This window comes from Macaca fascicularis, chromosome 11 (genome assembly GCF_037993035.2).
Source record: "Macaca fascicularis isolate 582-1 chromosome 11, T2T-MFA8v1.1".
Taxonomy (NCBI): Eukaryota; Metazoa; Chordata; class Mammalia; order Primates; family Cercopithecidae; genus Macaca; species Macaca fascicularis.
This window is the reverse complement of record NC_088385.1, coordinates 56,850,686-56,860,253: the sequence shown is the minus strand read 5'-3', so window position 1 is coordinate 56,860,253 and position 9,568 is coordinate 56,850,686. Positions and strand designations below refer to the sequence as shown.

The following is a 9,568-nucleotide window of genomic DNA, read 5'->3' as shown; positions in this document are numbered from 1 at the left end:
CAAATGATCTTCCTGCCTCAGGCTTCCAAGTAGCTGGACTACAGGCAAGCCCACTACATTCAGCTAGTTTGTTTGTTTTAAATGAAAGCAAGTTTATTAAGAAAGTAAAGGAATAAATGAATGGCTACTCCATAGGCACAGGAGCCTAATTTTTCAGTTTTTTGTAGTGAGGAGGTCTCAATATATTGCCCAGGATGGTCTTGAACTCCTGGCCTCTAGTGATCCTGTCATCTCAGCCTCCCAAAGCACTGGGATTATAGGCGTGAGCCACAGCATGTCTGGCCAAATCTAGCTCATTAATTAAGCTATGCATTACTTCACATAATTATCATTTCTGTGGTAGAATTGCACTTTAATTTTTAATTTTTTTTTTTTTTTTGAGACGAAATCTCACTCTGTTGCCCAGGCTGGAGTGCAGTGGCACGATCTCGGGTTACTGCAACCTTTGCCACCCAGGTTCAAGCAATTCTTCTGCCTCAGCCTCGCGAGTAGCTGGGACTACAGGCGCACGCCGCCACGCCAGGATAATTTTTTGTATTTTAGTACAGACAGGGTTTTACCATGTTGGCCAGGATGGTCTCAATCTCTTGACCTCGTGATCCACCCACCTCGGCCTCCCAAAGTGCTGGGAATACAAGCATGAGCCACCGTGTCCGGCCTAACTTTTGTGTTGTTAGTAGAGACAGGGTTTTGCCATGTTAGCCAGGCTGGTCTTGAACTCCTGACCTCAGGTGATCTGCCTGCCCTGGCCTCCCAAAGTGCTGAGACTACAAGTGTGAGCCACTGTGCCCAGCCATAATTGCATTTTTATTTTTATTTTTTGAGACAGAGTCTTGCTCTGTCACCCAGGCTGGGGTGCAATGGCACGATCTCAGCTCACTGCGACCTCTGCCTCCCAGGTTCAACCAATTCTCCTGCTTCAGCCTCCCAAGTAGCTGGGATTACAGTCGCCTGCCAGCACGCCCGGCTAATTTTTTTGTATTTTTAGTAGAGATGGGTTTTCACCATGTTGACCAGGCTGGTCTCGAACTCCTGACCACAGGAGATCCGCAGGCCTCGGCCTCCCAAAGTGCTGGGATTATAGGCGTGAGCCACCTTGCCCAGCCAAAATTGCTTTTTTTTTTTTTTTTTTTTTTTTTGAGTCAGAGTCTTGCTCTGTCGCCCAGGCTGGAGTGCAGTGGTGCAATCTCGGCTCACTGCAAGCTCCGCGTCCTGGATTCACACCATTCTCCTGCCTCAGCCTCCTGAGTAGCTGGGACTACAGGCACCCGCCACCACTCCCGGCTCATTTTTTGAAGTTTTAGTAGAGACGGGGTTTCACCGTGTTAGCCAGGATGGTCTCGATCTCCCCACGTGATCTGCCCGCCTCGGCCTCCCAAAGTGCTGGGATTACAGGAGTGAGCCACTGCGCCCGGCCCATAATTGCATTTTTAAAAGATCACTTGAAGAGTAAAGAATGCAAGGGAGGGTGAACAGTTTCGTTGGGGTTGGACTACCAAATTGGGCAAGGGTGGTGACAGGAGGAAGGAGAAAAGTGGGCACACACAAGAGATCAGTACTTAGGAGTTTCACTCAGTAATTGAGGTGTAAGGAAAAGAGGGAAAGCTGAGGCATTCTACACTCCCATGCTTCTCTCTCTCACCCCTGAGGTCCGATCATTTAATACATCCATTTCATTTCATTGATTGATTTAATAAATATCTTTCCCACCTGTCCCCTCCTTGTCATCCCCACTGCCACTGGCCTAAATAGTCTACCTTTACATTTTCCCCTTTCCAGACAATCCTGCTTGCCATTTTAGTGTATGTTCTATCCAAAGACAAATCAGTTAAGTCAGTCTAAGTCCCATTTTCTTGTCACTGTGTCTATTACAGGATCAAGTCCAATCCCTTCCTAGTGTGGTCTCATCCTACTTTGCCAGTCTCTCCTTTTCATTATCAGGCCAAAGCTACTCAAGAAGCATCATACTCACTGAACCCTCAACATCACCTGAAAGTTGAAGTAAATGTTCCTTCGCAGCCTAAACCTTCATAAATGCTTTCTTGTGTATTGATTGATTGATTGATTGATTGATTGATTTGAGACAGAGTCACACCCTGTTGCCCTGGCTGAAGTGCAATGGCGCGATCTCGGCTCACTGCAACCTCTGCCTCCCGGGTTCAAACGATTTTCCTGCCTCAGCCTCCCAAGTAGCTGGGATTACAGGTATCTGCCACCACACCTGGCTAATTTTTGTATTTTTAGTAGAGATGAGGTTTCACTATGTTGGCCAGGCTGGTCTCAAACTCCTGACCTCATGATCCACCCGCCTCAGCCTCCCAAAGTGCCAGGATTACAGGCATGAGCCACCGCGCCTGGCCTTGTGTATTTATTAAATATATGCTTGCCTCATTCTTCAGAGGTCACATGATCTTCCTATTGCTAGTAATTTTCCACTCCCTTCTCTCCTGTAAATTCCTATTCACACTTCAAGACCCAGCTCAGATATCAAGTCTCCCTAGGCTTTTTTAACACTCCCACTCCCCAGATAGGATTAATTGCTTCCTTGTCTGTGTTCCTAAAGCACTTTATACATGTCTTTGTCCTAGTACTTATTTCATTGTATTATAGGTATCTAAGGAGGCACAGGCTAATGCAATCAATGAATGCTCCTGACCTTGAAAGGTTGTTAGGAGGATTAAATGGGATAACAAATTACAGTTCATATTTTCTTTCTTCATCCCTTTCATAATAATATTAATAATAATCTGCATTACAATTTACCAGGTATAAACTTCGATAATGTACCACACTGTGTTTCAGTTGATCTGGGAATAAACCTGTGAGATAGAGATGGGATTATTATTTCTATTTTATACTTGGAGGTAGTGAAGTACAGAAGCATTAAAAAGTGATAATATGGGTGGGTCAGTGGAATGCCTGCTATTGTTCAAGGCCAGGTAGAGTGCTAGTGCCTGTAATCCCAGTGCTTTGGGAGGCTCAGGTGGAAGGATCACCTAAGGCCAGGAGCTCAAGACTAGTCTAGACAATATAGTGAGATCCTTCTGTACAAAAGATAAACAAGCAAACAGAATTACCTTGAGCATGTGCCTGTAGTCCTAGGTATAAGGGAGGATCCCTTAAGCCTAGGAGTTCGTATTTGCAGTGAGCTATGATTGTGCCACTGCACTCCAGCCTGGGTGACAGAGTAAGACAGACCCTGTCTCTAAAATAAAAGTGGAGTCAAGTTTTTGGGTTACAAAATTTGTGATGTGTTTTTTGATAAAATACAATTTTATATATTTATGGTGATGTTTTGATATATGTATACGCTGTGGAATGACTAAATCAAGCAAATAAACATACCCATTACCTCACATACTTTTTTGGGGTGTGTGGTTAGAGCATTTAAGATCTACTCTTAGCAATTTTTCAAATGTATTATACATTGTTATTAACCACAGTCACCGTGTTGTACAATAGATCTAAATTTTCCTCTAACCGAAATTTTATATCTCTTGACCAATATCTCCCTAATCTCCTTCCTCCAAATCTGTGATCTTTCTTTTTTTTTTTTTTTTTTTTGCTTAAGGACCAATGTGACAGTAAGTGCTCTTTCCTTTAAACCACAGCGCTTCTCGTATGCTCCAGCCAGTATTTTTCCAAATTGCGGGTAGCCATACATTGTTGAGTAGTAAGTTCTGAGTACGTTGCATATAGTAAGGATGAGCAGAGTTTTCATTACCCGGTTGTAATGTAAAATGTATTTCTCACTGTGGGTCCAGATTTTTTAAAAAGCATGAAAGCTCCTGTGCTAGCACAATGCCAAGTTCTAAATAACGTTTATTAAATGGAATTATAGTATTTTATTTTCATTTTGTATTTATTTTTGTTTCCTCGAGCTATCGCCTCCATTCGTAGCTACTGGACAGCAGAGACCATACCATATTTATTTTTCCGATTCCCAGTGGAGTGCCTGTGATGATGTGGGCTCACTTAATATGTGTCAAATAAAAGTCTGAATGGATACATCAATGGAAGGGATAATATAGCTCAGTGAATGTGCTTGAAAATAACTGCTGTTCTAACTCCTGGTATTCTTCCGATTCTACTGAGACTTAACATTGTTCAATTAATCTTTTCCAAGGGCCCTAGTCCCGCAGACAGTGAGACCAAGAATAATTTGCACTTAAGAAGTACCACTTGCCCTTAGGCAATATGGCATCCTGAATGACTTCAGGAAAGGGCACCGCAAAAAAAAACCAAACCGTTGACATTAGTCAAAATGGCCATCTTTGGCTTCGCTTTGTCAGAATGCGCATGCCCATTCCCGTTCCCGTCACCTCTGCGTGTCCCTGACGCGTACGTCACACCGTAGAGGGACGGCGCGGGAGGAATAAATTTCTCTGTGATTGGTTGGTGAAGGATTTCAAACGGGAGCTGGCGGCGCGGCGCGGTGCGGCGCTGCTCTGCCGTTGGGTGAGTCGCGGAGCGAAGTGAAGGGCGGCCCAGGTGGGGCCAGGCTGACTGAATTGAGTAGTCGGGGTGCCAGACCAAGTGCGTCTGGCGCTGGATTGTGGTAGGAAGCAGAGCGTTCGTGTGGTGAGCCGTGGACGCCGCGGGGGTCCGGGACAGCGGGACGGGCCGGCAGCCACAGCCTGTCCACTCGGGCTTTTCTGGGGCGGGGGTCGGGGCAGGCCGAATGGACGCAGCCTGGGAGGGTAGGGGGCTTCTGTCTTGGCGCCGGGTTTTGTGGAAAGCCGGGGGCGTCTTTTTGAGGTGATGGCTGGAGCGGGGCAGGAGCCATCCCGAAGAAGAGTCTCTCAGTCAAATACGAGTTTAAGAGTGGTTGGAATGACACCCCATCTTTTTCGAAGGGAAGCGCCCTGGTGTTTGAGAGACCCGGGCGGCCTGCAGTGGAGCCCCTCTCCTCAGTGGGTCGCGTGTGTCTAGGGAAGCAGGCCGAGGCAATGACATCTTGTCCTTCTCATCCTAATTCTTAGCCTCAGTGACAACGAGGCCTTACTTGTGCACTTTCACGTATATTTCTCTTCACAGGATTTCATTCGTAGGCCGAAAGGTGTGTGTAGGAAAAGTGGGGGTAGGTGGGGAGATAAGCCTTTTTCTTTTCTTTTCTTTTTTTTTTTTTTAAGCATTATCTTTCTCTCGAATGTGTAGGGTAAATAAGCTTTCCGAGTTATTGTAGGTGTTTAGAGAAGGCACCTTTCCTGTAGCTTAATCATTCAATAGGTATTTATTTTTTGGAGGGGATTAAAAAAAAATTGTATATTTAGGGGGTACAGGTGCAGATTTCTTACATGCATATATTGCGTCGTGGTGAGATCTGGATTCTTAGTGTCCCCATCACTCAAATAGTGAACATTGTACCCAATACGTAGTTTTTCAACCCTCAGCTCCCGCTTCCACCTTCCCATCTTTTGTAGTCTCCAGTGTGTATTATTCCACTCTGTATGTCTGTGTACCCATTGATTAGCTTCCACTTATAAGTGAGAACATGCGGTATTTGACATTCTGAGTTATTTCACTGAGGAGAATGGCCTCCAGTTCTATCCATGTTGCTGCAAAAGATGTGATTTCATTCTTTTTTATGGCTGAGTAGTATTCTGTGGTGTATGTCTATTTATATATCACATTTTCTTTATCCAGTCCTCCGTTGATGAACACTTAGGTTGATACTGTGTCTTTGCTATTGTAAATTCTGCTGCGATAAACATATGAGTGCAGGGGTCTTTTTGATATACTGATTTCTTACCCTTATACCCATTAGTGGGATTGCTGGATCGAATGATAGTTCTATTTTTAGTTCTTTGAGAAATCTCCATACTGTTTTCCATAAAGGTTATACTAGCTTGCTTTCTTTTTTCTTTTTTGAGACTGAGTCTTGCTCTGTGGCCCGGGCTGAAGTGCAGTGGTACGATCTCGGCTTACTGCAAACTCTGCCTCCCGGGTTCAAGTGATTCTCCTGCCTCAGCCTCCGGAGTAGCTGGAATTGCAGGTGTTCACCACCATGCCCGGCTAATTTTTTGTTTCTAATAGAGATACGGTTTCACCATGTTGGCCAGGCTGGTCTTGAACTCCTGGCCTCATGTGATCAGCCTGCCTTGGCCTGCCAAAGTGCTGGGATTAGAGGTGTCAGCCACCGTACCCGGTCTGCTTACTTTCATTCAATAGGTATTTCTTAAGTGCAAAGTGTAAGTAGAACACAGTCTTATTTGGTCTTAAAGAATGTGCAGTTAATTTGGGGGTAATAGAACTTTAGATAACTGGTGAGTCTAGTAAGCCTATATATACACTGTTGAGAGTACTGTACATTAGTACATCCCTTTTAGAAAACATTTTGGCACTATTAACAGCCATATAATGGTTTTTACACCCTAATATAGCAATCCTAGTCTTGGAAATCTATTCTAAGGAACACAGTCACCTGAAGAAAAATATTGTCCATAGGAATGCTCAATTCATTTATTCCCCAAATATTTATTAGTCATTTACCAAATGTCGGGTACTGTTCTAGGCATCAGGGAAGAAAACACACAAATCTCTGCTTTCTTGGAACTTAAGCTAGAGGGGAAACAGACAATAAACTGAATAAATATGTAAATATGTTAGATGGAGAGAAGTGCTTTGGAACAAAGTAAAGCAGGGTAATGTTAGAGAAAGGCTGCCATTTACAATAGGATGATTGGAAAGACCTCACTGAGACAGTGGCATTTGAGTAAAGATATTTGAGGTGAGAGAATGACCATGCAAGAGATTCCAGGCAGAGGTAAGTGAAAAACTGGAAATGACCTAAACGTCCAAAGAAGAGAATAGTTAAACAGTTGTTCATCAGCTCTTTAGAACTTAATGGAAACATGATAAAAAGAAGCAAAACACAAAATTATATGTAATGTATGATTGTAACACCATGAAATATGAGTATATAATGGACAAAGATTAAATCAGGTGGTACATATAGTTGTTTAGGGTAGTGAGATTTTTGTTTTGCTATTATTATTATTTTTTTTTGGTAGACAGAGTTTCCCTCTTGTTTCCCAGGCTGGAGTGCAATGATGTGATCTTGGGTCACCGCAACCTCCACCTCCCGGGTTCAAGCGATTCTCCTGCCTCAGCCTCCCGAGTAGCTGGGATTACAGGCATGCACCACCACACCCGGCTAATTTTGTATTTTTAGTAGAGATGGGGTTTCTCCATGTTGGTCAGGCCGGTCTTGAACTCCCAACCTCAGGTGAACCACCTGCCTTGGCCTCCCAAAGTGCTGCGATTACAAGTGTGAGCCACTGCACCTGGCCTGTTTTACTGTTAATTTTTTTGAACATAGAAGATTAATAATAAACAGTATTTTTGTATCTGCTAAATGAATGTTATAGATAATAAAGGAAATCATTTTGGACTGAAATGGTTAGGGAAGGCTTCAGTGAATTGGTGAGACTTATTCTAGACCTTGAAGGATGGAAGACCAGAATAGGAAGAATTCACAGGGAAAAAAAGAGGTATTTAGTATGCTGAACTGATAGTAATTTTCTGAAAAATCACAATTCAAATCTTCCCTTAGTCTTCATTCATGCTGGATTGAGAACATTTTGTTTACTCTCTGCAAGTGATTTGCTTATAAAGAACATTTGGTTTCAAGATAATCCTTCTGCCCGCCAGTTGTATTAGAGACTTTTGATACAGTGAAGCAGAAGCTGGACATTTCAGGAAAAGAATTGTCTTCACATTGTCCTCAAATATGTTCCTGTGACAGGATCTTAAAGTACTGAGATTATCTTTGAGAATGGTTTTCCTTGACAGCAAGGAATCTATATTGTTGATTTCTTGGAAATCTCCAGATTTAGCAATGTTTGTGGGAAAGTTTTTCATTAAAACACTTTCCTGAAAAACTCCAGCAGCCTTTCATTGCTTTGTCTTAAAGTATTTAACACCCTTGATGCATCTAAAAAACCTGATATATAGGTCTCTTAATAATGTTGTTTGAAGGAGGAGGAAGAAGAGGATAGAGACTTTTCCCAGGATACCCTGCAGTAAGATCTGTAATAGTCTGTTATTCTGAAGGACGATATCTGTCTCTTGGCTGGGTGATTGAAATTAAATTGGGGACTCAAAGCAATCACATCCAGCTGAGACTCTTTGATGGTGTTGCCAAATTGCCCCCTTAGGGATACTTACAGATTGGGAATCTGTAACATAGTGACTTCTCTACCTCTGGGGCTCCCCATCAATAACAGCTGAGATTCTCTAACACCTCTGGTTTAAAGTGCTCCACAAACTGATTTTCTTGCTGCACACAGGGATAGTTTCAGCTTTCCCGAAAGGCAGCAGTCTCTGTTGTGGAAAGTGACAGCTGTTTTACAGCTGCAAAAGCAATGTACTACAATATGACTTTGTTTTTGTTTCCTTTCACATTAGTGTATTTCCTAGCTATGGACTAAATAATACATGGGGGGAAATAAACAAGTATTCATGAGGGTGAAAATGTGACCCAGCAGGAAAATTACAACTATTTTCAATTGACGTTGAATAGGGTGAGTAAATTTTAGCTTTTTGAGTTACAATTTGGCTGAGATACCAGAGTTAGTACTGATATAGAAAGATATTTTTGTCATCTATAAATAATTCCTGAGAGTCACTTCTGTAGAATGTTAATAAAAATATATGGTCCCCTAGCATATAAAGAGAAGAGGATTATATTCTGCTAGTGCAATTTTTGGATTACCCTAAGTAAATCTATGTTAGAGGAAAAAATAACTCTTCAGAAACAGCAAACCTCATCTAGAATAGCTTGTTTAAAAGCCCAGACCTGGTCGAATTTTGCTGTTTCCTTGATTCTTCTTGGTCTGGATTCCAGCTATAATTTATGTTTTATATGTGTTGCTGTTTGTATGACATGATTTGGGGGAGGTCTCTGAGTAGGTCTGCAACATATATGGTCTAATTGATATTTTTGTAACATATCATCTCTTCTATATGTTGGGTTGGAGATAATATGGATTTTGGACTCAGACCTGGGTTTCAATAAGAGCTCGATTTTATTAGTCAATTTAAGGTCTCTGGCCTTAGTTGCCCATTGTCTGTAAAATGGAGATAATTAAGTTAGTGAGGCCAGGCATGGTGGCTCACGCCTGTAATCCCAGCACTTTGGGAGGCAGAGGCAAGCAGATTGCTAGAGGTCAGGAGTTCGAGACCAGCCTGGCCAACATGGTGAAACTCAGTCTCTACTAAAAATACAAAAAAAATTAGCCGGGCATGGTGGTAGGCACCTCTAATCCCAGCTACTCAGGAGGCTGAGGCAGGAGAATCGCTTGAACCCTGAAAACGGAAGTTGCAGTGAACCAAGGTGGCACCATTGCAGTCCAGCCTGGGTGACGGAGCATGACTCCATCTCAAAAAGAAGTCAAATTCACTTAAAGAAAAAGTATATGTGAAGTGTCTAGTTTAGTGCCCGAATCATTTCAAAGCACCTAGTAAATACTGGATACTTTTCTTTCTAATTGTATAGCACTATTTTAAAAAGTGGTCTAAAATTCTGAATTTAGTGATATCCTTATTTGGAGACAGCCTAGGGGGA

General features: G+C 42.6%; 1 protein-coding gene across 8 annotated transcripts in view; it reads left to right on the top strand.

Moving 5' to 3' along the window:
- The first annotated feature begins 4,403 nt into the window (after nt 1–4,403).
- RACGAP1 (Rac GTPase activating protein 1) overlaps nt 4,404–9,568 on the top strand; it is a 36,702-nt gene continuing 31,537 nt past the window's right edge. For 3 of the 8 annotated variants that reach the window (XM_005570807.4, XM_005570804.4, XM_005570801.4), the window contains exon 1: nt 4,404–4,458. The gene's annotated coding sequence lies outside the window, so the exon portion shown is untranslated. Of the gene's footprint in view, nt 4,582–9,568 lie in introns of all 8 variants that reach the window. The other 5 variants (XM_015430899.3, XM_005570805.4, XM_005570802.3 and 2 more) reach the window with 2 other exon arrangements.